This window comes from Ostrinia furnacalis, unplaced genomic scaffold (assembly GCF_004193835.3).
Source record: "Ostrinia furnacalis isolate ACB-3 unplaced genomic scaffold, ASM419383v2 OfSCF5186, whole genome shotgun sequence".
Taxonomy (NCBI): Eukaryota; Metazoa; Arthropoda; class Insecta; order Lepidoptera; family Crambidae; genus Ostrinia; species Ostrinia furnacalis.
The window spans coordinates 114360-133723 of NW_021135425.1; the positions used below are offsets into that span (position 1 = coordinate 114360).

The window sequence follows — 19364 nt, forward strand, 5'->3', positions numbered from 1 at the left end:
ATTATTTGAAGCTGACTGTACATAATTAAGTTCACCTATTTCATTATAAGTAATTTAAAATGAAACATTATTTCATTAAAGTTTAAGATTAACGAGAATGCCACAGGTGAACAACCAAAGGTAAGAAATATAGTTTTCAATCAACAAAAATAAAAAATTGGCCAAGTGCGTGTCGTGCCACGCGCAGTGTAGGGTTCCGTAGTTGTTCGTCGTTACCATAATACAGGGTGGCCAAAACAGTGAGGTCTAAAAGAAAAATTTAGGTTCCTTACATCAAGGTGTACCTAAATCACCCCCATATATATTATACGATTGTGCTTAGTTTAGGAGATAGAGTTAATTTTGTGATAGTTTAAAATTTTATGGCTTTAAACATTTTTATCTTTTTTTTGGGTTGACTTTTTTCAGATTTCTTTTTTTCGACAGATTTGTTATGAATTGCAGATGTTTGGAAAAAATAATCACCTTTCTATCTTTGATTCAAGATACAAAAGTTTTGCTAGAAACATTAAAATTATGCTTTTATCAGAACACTATCAAATTTTCAACTTAAAAGTTTAAGTAAAAAAAAGAACTTCCATAGGTCCAAAACCATTTTAAAAACTGCGCCGTTTCCTGAACATTCATAATAATACAAAAAAAGATCTACTTAATAGGCCACTATTTCCTGTAATCGGTCCACTAAAGTGGTAAGTCGGAGATTCCGTTACATGTTTTTGACTTTCTTAGAGTGAATTAATATTGGGAATCCTCTAAGTTTACATTACGTAGAACAGATTTAAAGCAGTAACTGGACAGAACATGTTTTTATTCTCAACGAGGAAGGTCTTGCCCTTCATCACACCTGGTGGAAACTGATGATTATGCTGAAGGTGGAAGGGAACTTCAACTACAAAGGAACTATGGCTTCCTACCTCCAAATATGAATAGGACCGATTCGATTCTGGAACTTGACTGAATGACTGGAGCGGGACTCTGGCTTCGCTTGCTCGGCTCGTGCGTTGTGGTCACAGTTCTAACCTAACCTAAACCAATAATTATGAATTGGACCGATTCGATTCTGGAACTTGACTGAATGACTGGAGCGGGACTCTGGCTTCGCTCGCTCAGCTCGTGCGTTGTGGTCTCAGTTCTAACCTAACCTAAACCAATAATTATGAATAGGACCGAATCGTTTCTGGAACTTTAATATATCGTCAAAGAAAGAAATCTAAACAAAAAACATATGACTTTGAATAATAGTGTAAAATATGGTTATGTTGAGAAAATCTAGGAGAACAAATAAAAGTATAATAGATGTTTATTGCTAATGACATTATGAAGTTGAATGATTCGGAATTATGAACATTAGAGACAGAGTAGTTAGGAATTGTGATTGTTAGGATGAAAAATTTTAGGAAGAACATTTTCGGACTTCCAATTTTCGGAGTTGAAAATTTAGGTGAACTTTGGCGCACCCCATCATCCTTTGTAATTCCACCTGAAGGTAAAGTACTATAAATACTGTAGATAGAAAATGACTCAAAGGAAACATTCCTTTATTTAAAAAAAAGAACTGCATACAAAGATCATGCCGTCCACTCCACATACAATATACACTCGGCATCAAAGAAATCGCACCTCCCGCGACAATAACTTAAAAGATTTTCTTCTGACACAATCATGGTGCCCGACCATATTTGAAAGTCCAATAAATAAACTTAAAGAAAAACACATTTAATTTTGAACAATTAAGGACCATAAATGTGACTTGAAAAAAGCCTGACTTGGGGCTCATCTCTGGGACTTTTTTGTGGTTATAAAACCAAATAATGATCTCACGTGTCCTCTTTAACAGATAGATAGCGATTAACCCCTATTTAACAGTTTTATAACCATAAAAGTTAGCTCGAGCGTAACTAGTGTAACTCCTATCGCTTTAAGAAGAAACACATACTTCTAAAGACACATTTTTGGGGTACCAACCTTTCCTTTAATGAAATAAATCCCAATATTGGTGGGAAGTGTGGATACACACGCTTGATAGTGTTTGTTGCGGGAGGTGCGATTTTTTTGACGCCGAGTGTATTATACAAACTCACTGCCTACTAAGATGTCCAATGTGCAAAATGACTGCATCTGAGTTTAATAATTTGGAGTTAGTTTATCCTAAGCCGCCACCCGAATCAGAAACTATAATATATACTTAGTCCGTTACATGCGTGAATCAGAGTTTCTTTTCTACATTGGATACAAAAATGATCCAGCTGTAAAACAATGGAGAATCGCTAAATCTTCTGATGCTGCTCAAATAACAAACGTCGTGAAAAGGTTATCCAAGACGTTTTTTGTTTTGAACGTCTGTCAATAGACATGTGAAAAAACCGCTGTATTTTAACTGGATAAATACTCAAACCGCAAGAATTATCGACGGGTCGACCCTCCGTTTTCGTTTTATGCATCTGTATTTTTTGAGTTGTTTGGAGTCACTAGCCGACCTCCGCATTATTTCTCTTCTCTCGCAATTATTCCTGGTGTGGCTATTTACACGCCAACAATAGGGTTATTGGTCGACGTTGTTAGGCCTAATACAGGCACTACTAACGACGACAATACCGTCCGTACTGCACTATTCGATAAATACCGGTCAAATTTTGCCGATATTTTGGGTGTTGAACAGTGGTTAGTCGACGATTCATACAGTTTTAGTTGCATCGTCATGTGGTTTAACCAATCGACACCAAACCTTTTATAAGTCCGGGCTGTAATGATTTATTGCAACGTGTTGATCATTTTTTTTATCGGCGGAACATAAAACTTTTAAGTGGCTCCAAAGCCATAATAAGCAAAACACATTTCATGCTGTCATCGGCTCTTCACAAGATTACACTAAAGTGATTCCAGTTATTTACGCTTTGTTACGTAACAAACAGCAACACACATTTGAAGCTATAAAAGAATGTATTCCAAACTTTTAGCCAAAATTTATAAAAACTGATTTCGAGTTGGCTGTGATAAACGCGATTGCAAAAAGTTTTGAATCAGTTTCGGTCACTGGCTGTTTTTTCCATTTTGCCCATGCTGCTGTGTGGAAACACGCATCGGATTTGAATATTTCCAATAGCCGTGAGGGCTGCAACTACGTGGCGCAATGTATTTCAGTTGCTCATTTATGCCGAACACCAAAATACTTGAAGCGTGGATTAACGTATTGGAAAAAGCACCTTCTTTCTATAAAAGGTATTGAAGTTATTGTAAAAAATATTCAATTTCCAAAAGAGTTTTATTTTGCCTGTGTAGATGTGTGTCTATGTAGATGACAATATCCGACACATTCAGATACAATTATTGAATAGTGAAATATCTGTAGGCCACGTCCTCGATAAATTACGATGATTTTCCTGTGTTGTTTTGTATAGTTCATGTTAATTTTGTTTGTATTGTTTTGGTTGCATTTTGTTAAAAATAAAAATTCGCAATAATATTTTGTTTGTTTTTGTAATTAAAATTAAACGGTAGTACCACGAGCAATATTTTATTACTGTTCTAACAACTTTCAACTACAGTAGTAAGACGGGCAAACACTTTACCGGTATTACTACTGGTAGTAAGAATGGTAGTAACACGGGCAATAAAGGCAAACAACGTGGCAGAGGGTTGGCATAACAAAATGAACTAGTTCCCACTTCGGAGTGGAATAAATGTTTTAAAAACTGGTTTGAACGCATGCAAAAGTGTATTAAATATCGCGGAGAATTCTTTGAAAAACAATAAATGGTAATAATCTATTAGATTGTCTATTGGCTCTGTGCACGATTACAGCGCCAACTAGCGTCCACAACTTTGTGGGCTCTGTAACATTGACATTTAGGTCGTATATTTGTGAAAAAATATCGAAATGAAAAAATAACAAATATTTTCGACGAATAAATTGTTGTGATACCACGATTTGGGTGGAAAAAAGGTTTTGAAATCATTTTGGTCATTCAAATCAAATGAGGTAAGTCCTTAGTGTGTTTAATTTTGATTGTGTCAGGGTTTGTTTACTTCATTTATAGTTAGGGTTTCTGCTCGAGCTTTCTCGAACTCGAGAAAACTCGAGAAATTTGGCTTTATTCGAGACGAGAAAAAAATGACCGGAGCTCGAGAATTCTCGAGTTTCGATTTTGAATCTTTAATATTCTTGAAAGCCTATTTTCTTAGGCCAAAGTAAGTTTTTAATTATTTAATAGCTCAACGTTGCTTTTAGACTGGCCTAGTCTTTCCTTTTTTAACCGATTTGATTTGCAAGTAATGATCTCAATCGAAACTAAGTAATAATGTTCACCAACGAGTATGCTATATTTATTATGTATGTTTAACTCTGACTGATTTAAAGACTGAAAAATTTGTTAACTAGACAGTTACCTTACCTAACAGACGTTAGGTTAGGTACTCGTGCCTCCTCGTAAAGTTTATTCAAGTCGTTAATTGTAAGAAATTTAAAAATTTATTAAAAGTTTTTATTGTTCATAAAAAAAACTATTTATCGTAATTTTGCTATTTGGACTTGTGTTCTTTAGAAAATAAGTGATTCATTTGTAGCTCCAGATTTTTATTGTTATTTATCCTTAAAGTACACGCGACTTTATGACTTTTGTTATGATTATTAGTAAATATTAATTATGAAAGAAGATTTAATTTTTTGTTTCTTTACTTACCAAAATAAGTGGTACTAAATTCTAATATTGATTGTTGTGCATAAAAGTAGGTATATTAGACTAAAAAAACCTGTGTTTTTATTAAATTTCAACCGATTTCAGCAGTTTTCATTAAAAGACTCGAGACCCGAGAAAACTCGAGACTTTGGCCTCGAGAATTCTCGAAACTCGAGAAAAAAAATAGGTCGAGAAATCAGAAACCCTATTTATAGTTGTAGTTTTACAGTAAAACAAAAAGGAAAAGCTACTTTAACGCTTTCATTATACGAGGGCTGCACTAAAAGTATCGGGAATGGAATATTTCCACTGTTCCAGTCATATTAAAATCTATTTAATTGCAAACTCCAGGGTTTTAAACATCGTATACCATTTATTTATTTAAAAAAAGATTCTCGGTCGTATCACAAGGTCTTGTCAAACTTGTTTAGTCGTTGAGAAAATGGAATTGACTCGAGAAAATTCAAGAGCGATGATTTATTATGACTTTTGAAGTGGTTTAACACAAAAACAGTGTGTTGACCGGATGATTTCTGCATTTGGTAATGAAGCCCCATCCAAAACCACAATTTATCGCTNGCGCACTGAACAAAAGAGTTTTTAGAGCAAGAAAACATAGAATTATTAGTCCATCCGCCGTACAGCCCCGACCTAAGCCCTAATGATTTCTATACTTTCCCTAAAATTAAGAATAAATTGCGTGGTCAGAGATTTTCATCACCTGAAGAAGCTGTGGAAGCCTACAAAACGGCCATTTTGGAGACCCAAACTTCCGAATGCAATGGTTGCTTCAATGATTGGTTTCGTGTATGGAAAAATGTGTCAAAGTTCGCGGAGAATACTTTAAAAAGCAATAAATACATTTTTAAATAGTAATGTTGTTTCACTTCCTTGATTCCCGAAATTTTCAGTGCCGCCCTCGTATAACAGTAAATATATTTAAATGTTCCTGTATCGCTAGTAATAAATTAAATATCGTTTTCAGATCGAAATGAGTATTGTTTAGAAGACCGGGTTTGTGAGTGTTACAATATCAAATTCCAACCACAAACCGTATTTAAAGGAAAGTTGTTGGTATTGGCTGGAAAAGTTCGAGATGTAGAAGAATTAAGAACAAAACAAGGGCAGAGTTCAATAATTCACGCCCTCATCATAAGGCAAACATCTGTGCACAACAACTACTCTGACTCATTTTTGTACTACCACGTTGTATAGTCTAGTTATTTCCAAATTGTAAACATCTATTAAACCAGCCCTATCGAAATACAGTCCACTCTTTTATTTTAAGTTCCCAGTAGGACCCTTTTCATGCGATTAATTAATGATATTAAAATGTATTATGTGGAATCGCTTCGCCATTGACAGATGCATCTGATGACAGAGCTTACATTATTTCTACTTTTGACCACCATGAGCGCTGCGATAGATTATGTTACCCCCACCTAGTACTTCGCACCCAGCGAATACTTATTTCAAACGACACAACTTAAAAGGCAGCCCTCGTACACCTTGATGTACAGAACCTATTTTTTTCTTTTAGACCTCACTGTTTTGGCCATCCTGTATAATGCTATGCAAAAACCAATCTTAACTGCCTACATCCGAAACTATCCGAAACTTTTGAATCGGTTACGGTTTCGAATTTTTTTTTTTATATCGGATATCCGAAAGTTACGGTTACGGATATCCATCCCTGCTTCAAACATGGAAGTCGCATCTTTGGACACAGAACTTGCAACACATGTATCTCAATTCTCAAAGGACTGACGATGCTTATCACCATCTATTTTTTATCTGGTGCACAATTTTTGATGATGACTCAAGCAGATTGCAAGATATAATGCAGCCACCTGCTACCAGATCTAGGTAGCTTTCTTAATACATTTTTTTTATTGTACACAACACAACGTAAATAACACCAGTTGACAGACATGTCAAAATAACGTAAAAAGAAATGTATGTAATTAACTTGTGTATAGTTAACCACCGGTTACGTTACTGCTATTATTAAATTGGGGACTTGGGCAAATTTTTTGATAGTTCTTACTTCATTCAAATTATTTTTTTATTAGGTATACATACATATAAAAAATACTACTTAAGTAACTACTATTGTTAAGTAATTACTTTGACTTGACAACAGATTTGAGTGTAAAAGTCAAACATTACACTGTAAAATAATTAATTATCAAGAATGCTACTGACAACGCCACTCTTGTAGCAGTTTTGGATGACACTGTATATAGGTTTGTTGTCGACACGACAAGAAGATCTTACAGAATAACCCAATTATAAAACTGAAAAATTTAATAATTATAGAGTTCCCGGAAGTGGAGCCGACTGAAGAGTCTGAAGGAAGCCTTTTGCGACTCAGTGTAATTTAACTTATAATTAGATCATTTCTATTTTTTATCGCTAACTAATGAAATAAAAGTGCTCCGGCAAATAATTTTTAACCTTAATACTAGGTAATACTACTAACAGTGCCACTGGTGACATCACGGGGAGTAGTCGACCAACTATCATACACCATGGAAATCGGTAACGCCATAACTCGACCACAGAAAAACTCCGAACAAATTACGTGCTTCAAACTATTTCCTTTAACAAATAAATTTAGAAAAAAACATTCAAAAGTTTATCTATGACACCACCTGCTTGGTTTGGTAGTAGGTACCTACTATATTTTTATGTGTATGTAAAACAGGCACTCAATCCTAGTAAAAAGATCCTTACAGACTTGTAAAAAGTGAGGTAAATTCAATATTCCTACAGAAACAACGCAATAACGTCGGTTATATAATATTCATTCATCTGGAAGAACGTATTCATATTCATTCATCTGAAATAACGTAATAAAACAAATCAAGTACTAGCATCTCCTCGTTAAATGCATTCTCTAAAAACATACGTGTTATTGCAATGCCATTACAATGAAGGTGCAAAGGACATCGGGAATTTTCGCTCAGGACGCCCGCCCCACAGCGAATATGAACCGTGAGGGGCGGATAGAGATCGTGAAATTTGCCGTACTTAATAACAGGTCTCATGGTGTAATGGTTAGCACTCTGGACTTTGAATCCAGCGATCCGAGTTCAAATCTCGGTGGGACCTACATCAACATTTTTGTTTTCTATTCACGTGAATTCTATTATTGTTATTTCGATTGATAGTACGTGTTGAACAAACTATTAGTGATCTACAATCGCTCCATTTGGAGGCATGCGAGAAAATTATACGGTAGGTTACTAACTCAGAACTTGATTGAGAAAACTCAGCACATAAAATCTGTGGCAATTTTTTTTTTCAAAATAGACGAGGAATATTGTGTATTCCTGAGACTACGTTTATACCATCTACTTAACAGGAAAACGTTCGGTGAAAACATTTCCTTTACCGTTTTAGAAAGAAAATTAATAATATAATCAAAAAGTTTGTTGATACCAATCGACCTTGTTTTTAATAAGGCTTCTAAAATATTTCGTTTCGGAAAACATGTTTTTAATTAAATTTTTTGTTATAATGTTTTCAGCCTATGTTTGCACACAAAAAATCCTGAAACAAGTACTTATAACAGCTCGTGCTACCATCGGACGACCCTTGATGATTACAATTTAGATTACAATGTAAAATGTTGACAATAGACAATATGTTGACACCACCAATCAATTGACGTACTAATTATTGGGGAATGGTGTCAAATTATCTATTAACTGTAATGTTTTTTCATTTGTTGTATTTTTCAGAGATCTATCTAAGCGAGAATCTGAGGTGGGATTGTGTAAAGCAATCGTAATCATTTGACAGTTCATAACGTACGATAAAGTCAGTTAAACAAAGCGTTTGACAGAATAATCGTACGTTATGAACTGTCAAATGATTACGATTGCTTTACACAATTCCACCTCAGGTTCGTACAGTAAATCAATCGATCGAATCGAAGCACGATGTGCAGAAACAACTCTATTGAGGTTTTGCTTGCATGATGCTCTCTAAATTCTAAATCATACGAAGAAGCGACAATTGAACTAAAAAAAATTGGCCAAGTGCGTGTCGTGCCACGCGCAGTGTAGGGTTCCGTAGTTGTCCGTCGTTAACACAATATATTTCAGAAGCAAGCAATTACTTCATCTAAAGTCACTTTCAATATTTTCTTAGAAACGCCTAAGCCATTTTAAAAGACCTATCCAACGATACCCCACAAAATAGGGTAGAAGATGAAAAAAAAATTCATCCCCACTTTTTTTCAAAATTTTATTCTACCACTTTGTCGGTATTTGTTACGGTCAAAGTGATAAATGTGAAAATTATGAATAATCGCCGGTTATTATTAATAATTACCGCATGGTTTGGTAAATGTGATTAATATGAGATCATTTGTGTATATAAAACTAAATAGACGGCTTAGGGGTGGCCCAAGGGCGACCCCCGCCGCACCTTAACCTAATTTTCACTTTAAATCAAAACAATATGTTATGGGCTTTATGGCAAAGTAATGTTACGCAAGAAACAGTCGAAACTCATTATGCCAAATTATATTAATATATGATATCACAACATTCAAAATGTGTGGCTGTACACAAGCACTATACACGAGACATTGTTCTTTTATGATATTTGATAGTACTAAGGTTATATTATTAAATAATCACTGATAAATGTAATTCATTTATTACTTTTACCTGAACTGTCGGTAATTATTCATAATAACCGGCGATTATTCATAATTTTCAATTTATCACACTAACCGTAACATATACACCTCCTCAAAACAGGCGCGGATCCACCGTTGTGGGCACTGTGGGCATGCCCACAACCCTAATTTGCTTGTTTTAATTATGATCTATTGATAAGATCGATAGGCTGATGATAAAAACGGCTGACTGGTGAGCCTTTAAAAAATCGAGCGTGATTGAGCGTGAGTGAGTTCGTAGGTACTCCAATCCAACTCTCACTTTGCAAATTTTTGGTGGCTGTGCCCACAACCTTTTTTGAGGGCTGGATCCGCGCCTGCCTCAAAATTACAGCTCTCAAGTGTCAATAGTTTCCAAGCAAAACCTCGGACGGACAGACAGACAGACAGACGGACATGACCAAACTATAAGGGTTCCTTGTCAGGACTACGGAACGGAACCCTAATAAAGGAACTCAGAAGCATAACCGAAGTATTTAACCTTATTTGTAAGTATTAAATTTTACCAGCTCAATTCTGTTCTAAATATAAAGGCACCTCTCTCCTAAATTATGTATGGAACTAGTTCACCCTCGTCGCAATACCTGCCATAACCATAGTCGTTTGAAGTCTCTTTGTATTTCAAACTGATTATTAATCTATCTAAGCCCTGATGCCAAGTTGATAGAATCTTTATTAATGACAGTTTTGAATAAAATATTACATTCCACATTCATTATTTCCGTTTTATATTTTCGGGTATGTATAGGTAAAGGAGATTAATGAGTTAATAAAAAAAACAAAGTACTTTTACAGTTAATCATACTACTTTGGCCAAAATTTCACGAATTATTACCACCAATGTTTTCCAAGAACATTTCAAGCATAACCGAATCGACCTGAGCAGTCAAGAAAAAAGCGATATTACGCCACAGCCTTTGTTATAGGTCGCGTTCGTAGAGTTTAGTAAACAACCTAACCAAGTAGGTTATTTACTAAACATTTCCGACTTACCAAACCAAACGTTAAATCAAACGTATTATTTAGTACCACCGAACAGTAAGTAATTGGAAGTCTTTGAGTCCACCACAATGGCCACTATAAAAACTTTAGTGCTTTCAATTTTCTTTTTACATTTTACTGCAATCGTAAGTGTTTAACAAGACTTATTATTTACTCAGACAGGCTCCTTATTCGCATTGGTGGTCTTGGTACCCGCGAAATTTCTAGTGTAGCATTGCCTGCTTTGCTTTGATCTGCATACAGCACTAAATACCTCTTCCTATCAAAACTCGTCGCTCTGTGGTGCTGAGGTCTCGTAATTGACAGATGCAAAAGATTGACTACATTTATACAAGATCGATTCACCTTTGTCTGTATCTTCACTCAGAGCGACAACAGGACGAGTCGCTCTGTAAAATTAAGTACGACTCTCATTTTTCACCACATCATGTACTAATGATACACACTGTGCACGTCTTATTGCCATCTTGCTGAAAGAATCTGGATATTGGCTGAATATTATTCCTTCAGCTAATATATCGAGACTGTAAATACTAAATACTGTAATTGACAAAACATCACTTTCGGTTTCAATTCCCCCCCGTCTTGGAATTAGTCTCGCTCATCCACAATGTGGATTCCACAATTTCCACATCAATGACCATAACATTTTTATCTTATGTTTAACAAATTTTTTTACTACTTCCTCGATTTTTGTTAAGATTGAAGCAAGGATCACTCCACATGCACATTATATTTGTAGATGGTTTTGGCTATCATAGCCTCTCTTCTCTCGCCATCCCGTTAGTACTTAAATTAGTACTTTAGACATCTTTCGGGACGATGGCAAAAGGTCTGACGGTATGACTAATACAACCTACATTTTGTGTCTCATTTTTGTTAGAGTGTGAAGGCGATTAGAAAAATATTGTTATTACAGTGGCTACTGAGACAACGTTAAATTATTCTCATTTATTTACAGTTCTGCAAAATTGTATTGCCACACAAACTAAGGTACTTGGAGAACATGTTGAACTCCGAAGTAGTAGCCAAAGCAGCCAGAATACGCCAGAGAATAGAAGCCAATCCCAACATACAAGACAGCGATAAAGGTTGGCCTATGCTCCTAGCAAAATACCAAGCAGACGACAAGAAGAACGTACCATTTGGATCATATAACAACTTATATAATAGACGTTTACCTAATTTTTAATCACACTTCATTATTATGTATTTATATTTACCAATAAAGATTGTTTCTGCAATATTTTACAATTTATGCTCATTAATCCAATACTACAGACACGGGCAACACAATGTAGAATACATCTGCGACTCATTAAACGATGTCACAGTCGGACTGTACGAATAACCCGCCGTATTACATTACGGCTAGCCATTTTCAAAAACAGCGCCGTTTTGTAATACGGCGGTACAATGAATAGCCGGATTGAATGCGGCTGAATGAAAATCCGTCGGAATGAATTCGGCTCGACTGCAAAACCCATACCACCATAAACAATATACAGGGTGCTTTTGTTATCAGTATCCAAATTTTTAGGAGCAACTCAGACAGAATCAGTAACTTATCGATTTACGTAAAAAAAACAACATTTCTTTTTCATATTTAATTATTTTTATCCGCTGCGCGCGGTTTAAAATTGGCTCACGTGGTTAATTTGCTTCGTTCATAGAAAAAACGTACAGTTTACTACAAAGCTTAATAGACATAAGGGTACGCGAAAATAAGCCTAACCTTTAAAAATTAAGATATGGACAACCGCGTATTAGATTTTCAATATTTTTTTCGCGGAAAATACCGCGAATACGATTAATTAAAATAAAGTTGTATTTTTAAATTATTGTATAGAGCTTATTAAAAAAATTTGGATTCTGATAACAAAATCATCCTGTATTAAAACTTTTTCCGAATAAGTTAGTCATGAGTTTCATTTCATACTTATGTTTTCGAATTTTTGCTTTTTAAAACACACGTGTGGGCCTGTAATTTACACACATTCATCGATAAACAATGTGCCGAATAGGCTATTTACCGACTACTTAACTGCGAAAACCTATTTGGAAGGAGATCATTCGCCGGTACGCCATCAGCTGATAAGACTCCAGCGGCCCTTCATGTAGCTGCAACTACGTAATATGGAACTTCGCCATGAAAATATTCCTCATCCCAACCGGTACGTGGCCTCCACTCCAGAACCTTGCTGCCCCATCACCCGTCGGTTCTGCGTACTATGTGCCCTACCTATTGCCACATAGCCCGACAGATTAGCAAACTGAAGTGGCAAAGGGCACACAATACGCAGAACTGACGGCCGATGGGGCAGCAAGGATCTGGAGTGGAGGCCACGTACCGGAAAACGCAGCGTGTGACGTCCACCCACAAGGTAGACCGACGACCTGATAAAGGTAGCAAGAAGGCGCTGGATGCAGGCCGCTACCAACCGTGCGATGTGGAAGTCATTGGGGGAGGCCTATGTTCAGCAGTGGACGTCCTATGGCTGAAATGATGATGTTGATGATGGTGAGAGCGAACCGTGGGATTGCGTCATAGTTTCTTAAAGCCTGCAGAAGAAGTAAATGCCTTTCTATACAGAGATGCCAATGCAAGGTCCAGGATTTGTTTCAATCTAGACGAGCATCTCTATTTTCTATTTTTATACATTCTATTTTATATTGTTTCTACAAGCGATTTGTGTAATCAGATGGAACCGTCAGATAATACTGTACTGACCAAGGTTATAAGTACCAGGAAATCAACAGAATCTGAAAGAACTAACAAACAAATTAAACAGATTTTCGAACAAGCTTCAATGATTATAACAGGAGTTACTTCTGCTTTTGGACAATATTGTAACAATTTCGATTCATCATCATCATCATCATTTCAGCCATAGGACGTCCACTGCTGAACATAGGCCTCCCCTAATGCTTTCCACGTTGATCGATTGGTAGCGGCCAATTTCGATTCACGTTGAAAAAAACTTCTTGAAAAAGCTACATAGTGTATATATTTATCCTTTAATTTAATGTTAAAATTAATAGACATAAGATATTTTATTTAATAAGATCGTTTCTTTTAAACGGACTCGTCAGACTGAATTAATGAAATGTGATTTTGTTTTCGGTAAGTTTGTGATCATTGGTATAATGGAAAACTTTCATACGTTGAATCTAAGCACCTAATAACGTGCCGTAAGTAGAAGCTTAATTTGGTATGGAATGAACTGACAGTGAAGACGGCCTGTTCAAGAAACCTAAGCAAAATGTTTTTGAAATTGCTTATAGGTCTTTTACTATTTTTGGATTTTTATATCAATAAAATAATATAGGCAAGCGTTGAGTATTTTGAATTTGGATCCGGCTTTAAAATAAGATATCTAAAACATGGAAGGTTTACTGTAAAGCTTTGTTTCAAGATCCAAATTCACAAGAATTTGGGGTAATAGGAACCTTACCAAGGCTACGATAACCAAGCTCGTTTTTTTTTATTTGTGTAAAAAAAATAATAGACTAGAATTCGATTTCGTTCTGTCGACAGACAGTATATGTTATTGTAAATATGTTATTAAATTTTATATTGTTATGTATTCCAATAAAATGGTTTAGAAATTTTAAATAAGAAAAGAAATACAAAACATCAACAGGCAACCCAAGTTTTACTCTAATTTTAGATTAGATTCCATTTTTATCTTTTCTCGACGACGGTTCCGCTTGAATTTTAGTTACCCTCAGGGTCATGATCGGGGGATATCAAAACGTAGCGATCTTTCACGATGGACTGAAGGCATGGCGTTCATGCTCAATATTTGCGACGTGAGCACTGAGCAGCATGTTCATTCGAGGGCAGCTCAGATTAAAAGAGACACTAGTGATGTGGAGAAACAGAAGTAATAATTTGATAATCGCCCTCCATTTCCACTGACAAACAAACTGCTATCCATCAGTAGTGGCTTCGTGGGAGTATTGCCATATGGCTAGAGAAATAGGGATTTAAGGCACCAAAACAAATCATGGGCAACTCATGTGGAAAGGTTGCATTTAGGCAAAAAGACAAAGTGCGAAATTCGGCATCAATGAACACTTCTTTCAAAGTACGAGACAAAGGTGGCAATATAGAGCAGCGTTGCCAGTTTTTTTTTTCGCCAAGTCGGGACTTTGGTACTTTTTGAGTGAAAATAGCGGGATTCTTCCGTCAGAAGCGGGACATAGTAAAAAAACGTATATAATCAAAGGTTTTCAAATATTTATCCTTTTATTTGACTTAAAATTACGTTTACTTGACAATAGATAGCAAAAGTAGCCATAGAAAATGTATTTTAACAAAAAAAAAAATATTTTAAATCAGATTTACTCTATCGTTAAATTCGTCTTTAGAATAAAAAAAGAAAAAAAAAACAAATATCGAAATAAAAAAAATATTCTTTAGAATAATATGGAGTTTCAAACAATAGTCTGATGAAGTGAGTGTCTCTCTCCGAAAAGCGGGACAGAGCCTGTCCCGCGCGGGACATTTAAATTTGATTTAAAAATCGGGACGTCCCGCCAAAATCGGGACGTCTGGCAACGCTGATATAGAGTCACTATATTGCAATATTCCAGCGTTTGTGTATCATCAAGCAGTCAGACAAAGAGTTGAAAGAACATTTCAAGTATAAGTTGGCTTCATCATAGACCACGGCATTGTTCACAGTAGGCAGAGGTTATGCGCAAAAGAGCGAAATTAACATTCTACTCAACTTTCAATCCGCTGCCTCAAAACATCTTAGTACCTAGGTAGAATACGTAAGAGCTCTTACACACGAGCAGCACATTGACGACAGCAAAGGCGACCGCAGTCGCCGTCACTTGTCGGCAGCTAGCTGCGACGACCGTGTCGGCGTACGTCTTTGTACAGGAGCCAGCCAGTTGAAAAAGGATTTCATTGAAGAAACACTGTTGTTGCATTTACTCCGTCGTCGACGACGAAAGAGAAAGAACCGTTCATTGTGGGTTTAAGAAATGTTATTGAATAGAGAACGAGACTACACACACCGACGCCCATGCTCTATTTTTTAATGTTTTATTATGGTAGCCTTCTAAATTCGAGTTCCATATTATTTCATTGTTTTTGACAGCACAAATTTTTTAGCAATTCCGAAACAATTTGTTCGGAACTCATTAGGTGTGCGTGTAAGCTCCTGGACTACTGACAGTTGACCTTCAAAATGGCGGAGGCGGCTAGCTGTCGCCACCTGCCGGCGGCAGCCGCGAACGCGTCGACAGCACGTCGGCAGCATGTCGACAGCTAGCCGTCGCCTTCTGACGTAGACTGCAGTTACATGCGTCGACAGCAAAATGCTGTTCGTGTGTAAGAACCCTAAGTTGCAGTGTGTAGAATGTTTATGATGGTAGACCAATAACCATAGCTGGGCATTAACTCGTTAATCCGTTAATCGTTAATTAACGAAGTTAACATTTCTATTAACGGATTAACTTTTAAGTTAACTTTAAAAATTGTTAACGGACTCGTTAACTTCCGTTAAATAATCCTATGTCCGTTAATCGTTAATCCAGTACCTACTTACTATTTACCAAAAAGATACTGCAGATACGCTAAAAAACGCGTTCTGACAAGTACGTTCGGGCTTCCAGAACTTCCAGAACCTAAAACAACAGTTTTTGTAACCAGATCACTAACGAAATGATATAAAAATGTTTTTTTTTTAAATTTATTTACAAGCTTTATTAATATTTTTTGACTTCACTTGTTTGTATGTGCAGGCCTGTTCATCTCCGCGAGTTTACATCGAAAACAAAACACGCACGATGGCCCACCTACAGGATACTATTCGACAAGGCCTCACATACGAGCGAACATTGACTCACGCACGCGTATTCTTGTGTATGGTGTATGATGGAAGAAAATAAAGAAAATGGTGTACTAAATACTGTGCAGTATTTAACTGCCTAAATAATAATAAAAACATAGAATGTACTTTTTTAAGTTGCCTCAAGACACTGAGAGGCAAATAAGTATTCAAATTCAAATTCAAATAATTTATTTGTGAAACACAGGTAAGGAGTATGATGTACAAACAAAATATGTGTTCAAGCCGTGATCAGCCTTGTCGGCATACAAATGTTAAAGCGTGATTTTAATATTACGTTATAGAAAAGTAATAATGAGCAAATTAAATGTCAAAATCATAAATGTCAGTTAAATAAATTGCAAGATTAAAATAAATTAATGCAGGGCAGTCAATCGGATATTAGAGTCAATAATATTGTCAAGGAAGAAATTGTAGAAAAACTTTATTTAAATTGTAGGAACTCATGTACTGAATAAAAACTGTTACTGACCAAAAATATAAATAGCTTTTGTTTAAAGATTGAGATATCAGTGCACTCTTTAATATGATTAGGTATTTTATTATAAATTAGTTAGTAGTTAATATTATTCATGATAATTCATGCTAAATCATGTATTTCCTCCGCCATTTTCCGCAGTTTGGCACCTCACGTCACATCATTTTACCGAAGTTAGAAGTCAGCCCTATAGCTTCGGCGCAGTGCCGATCACTGACGTTTGTCAACAAAATGGTGCTTGACTCTAGAGACAGGCTAAATTACACCATATTGTTAATGACATTGAGCATACATTTTTTTAAATACCTTCGCGAAGTAAAACTTCTGTACGCAGTACTTATTATTATTCTGTGGTATGTGTGGGACAAATCTTGCAACTGAATTTATGACCAGTTTTCCTCAACCGATTGAGCTGAAATTTGGTATACTTATGTAAGTACGATGACAATGTAATGTTATGGTACCATTGAGCTGGTCTGATGGTGGAGTCAGGAGGTGGCCATAGGAACTCCTAAATGAAACAGCAGAATCGCATCGAATTTGGGTTCGTTGGATTTGTCTTTTCGAGCACTTTAGTACTAGATAATGTCCAGGGTCCTGATGATGGAGTCAGGAGGTGGCCATAGGAATTCCTAAACGAAACGATGGAAACTTATCGAGTTTGGGTTTGTTGGATTTGTCTTTTCAAGCACTTTGGTGCTAAATTGTATTGTAATTGAACCAAGGCTCTGAGATTGAGATACAATAATAAAAAGTGTAAAATAAAATTATAATATTAAATTTTGTTTTTTAAAACAAGCTTTTATTCTGAAATGCAGTTGTACTAAAACGAAAAAAATAACTGTACTTATGCAAGGTTCAAATAATTTCAAAAGCTTGTAGCGCAAACATAAAAGAGGAATAAATTCCATGCGCGATACAAGCTTTCGAAATTATTTGAACCTTGCATAAATTTTTTTTTCGTTTTATTATCATGTGTTAACGGATTAACGATTAACGTTAACTTGCGTTAAATCTTGCAAAATATTACGTTTTAACGTTTAACGAAGTTAATTTTTTTATTAACGGTTTAACGATTAACGAAGTTAACTATTTGATTAACGGTGCCCAGCTATGCCAATAACTACATTTTATGTGACTTAAGGTCCTATGTCCCCTAGATTGGGCAGAGGGCGTCCACAACAGTCCTCCATCGCGTTCGGATTGTTAACATTTTATGAAAACCGCATTTATTTTCGCGTGTTCCTCTATAAACGTACATAGTGTAACACCGGAGTGGGATGACTGGCGAGCCGGCTGACCGGCCAGGCTGCGATGCCTAAATTTGCTGACACTCATATATTGTTTCATAGAATTGCGTCATCGCGACCCCACACAGTGCAATGAAGTCGTCTTTGACAAGTCAACCATAATAAAAATGGCCCAGGAGAAGTTATTGGCCAGCGACAGCAACAAACGACGACTGATATTATTCATTTATTTATTCCTTCCTCAGTTGAAAGTTATCCGACGATTGAAAAATCAGCCCTAAATGTCGTCATGGTAGGCCATGAACACAGACAAAGCGGGGATTTCGGCAAATAATTTCCAAGAGAACGATGTGCTTTTTCTTGTGGGAAATATAAATAGGAAAGCTAAAGCTGGAAAAATATTAATAACGACTTTAAATTCCGACAGCTATTTTGAAGATAATATTTGAGGCACCGCTTTTTCTGTATCGTATCTGTGTCGTCCATTTTTCTCGATTGCGAGCGGTCTCATATAAATGAACTGCTAAAACTCAAATTTATTTTTGGTTTTGTTACTTTGTACATCAATGTAGTTTACAGGAAAAAACTTAGTCTTCGTTATATTGTTTTATGTTATTGGATTAACTTTGTGATCACTGAATAGACATGGCGTGTGGGGACGGCCGACGTAAAGAATACATTTCCCCACCGCCAATAGATAGAGGCGTGTCGTAAGAGGCGACTAATTCCTGTAGCACATGTCGGTCGGCAGCAAAATTATACATTTCTTACGCAGACGCGAAATCTACATAATATATTAACTGGACAGCAAAGAAAAAGGGTCGGTAAAAAAAAATCTTCAATATCTTCAGAAGTAGGTACCTGACCCAGCTTTATGAAATAAATATTAGATTAAAGAATATTTTATAAAATGTTTTTATTTAAGTATTTTTGATAATTGTATAAAAAAATGAAAATGTAAAATAGTGGTATTTTTTAATTTAGTAACAAAAAATCTCAAGTTAGCGAAACAACTCTGTTGGTGTAACTCTCTCTATAGTTCAGCGAGCAGTAGTTAAGTACCATCCTAAACTACACCTCACTTAACACCAGGTGCTATTGCAGTCAAATACCTGTCTTGTTATCCATGAAAGTAAATCCAATTTTAGAAGGTCATGCAGGAATAGACCGAACAAGGCGCGGGAGGATCACTATATGGTGTCAATAATTTTGAGAAATCGTGATGAAGCAAATATAAAGATATAAATGGTAAGACCTTTAAATGGCCCAAAACTAGAAAAACACTACAGGAACTCAAGGTTGAGTTAAGGTAGAGAATATGAGAATAGGCTAGATGACAAAATTTCAAATACACTCGCGAGCAAAAGTACGAGTATGGTGTCATTTACATGAAGTTGT

At 36.0% G+C, this 19364-nt stretch overlaps 2 protein-coding genes and 1 non-coding gene across 3 annotated transcripts in view; all 3 read left to right on the forward strand.

Annotated features, from left to right (window-relative positions):
• The window catches only part of NGR-B4 (neuropeptide receptor B4), a 107425-nt gene that overhangs the window by 32802 nt on the left and 55259 nt on the right, over positions 1-19364 (forward strand). The window lies entirely within an intron of this gene.
• LOC114360821 (uncharacterized) overlaps positions 1-19364 on the forward strand; it is a 28579-nt gene that overhangs the window by 1871 nt on the left and 7344 nt on the right. The gene's annotated exons all lie outside the window — the stretch shown is intronic.
• Positions 7719-7790, forward strand: TRNAQ-UUG (transfer RNA glutamine (anticodon UUG)). Its single transcript has one exon. It is a non-coding gene; the product is annotated as a tRNA-Gln (tRNA).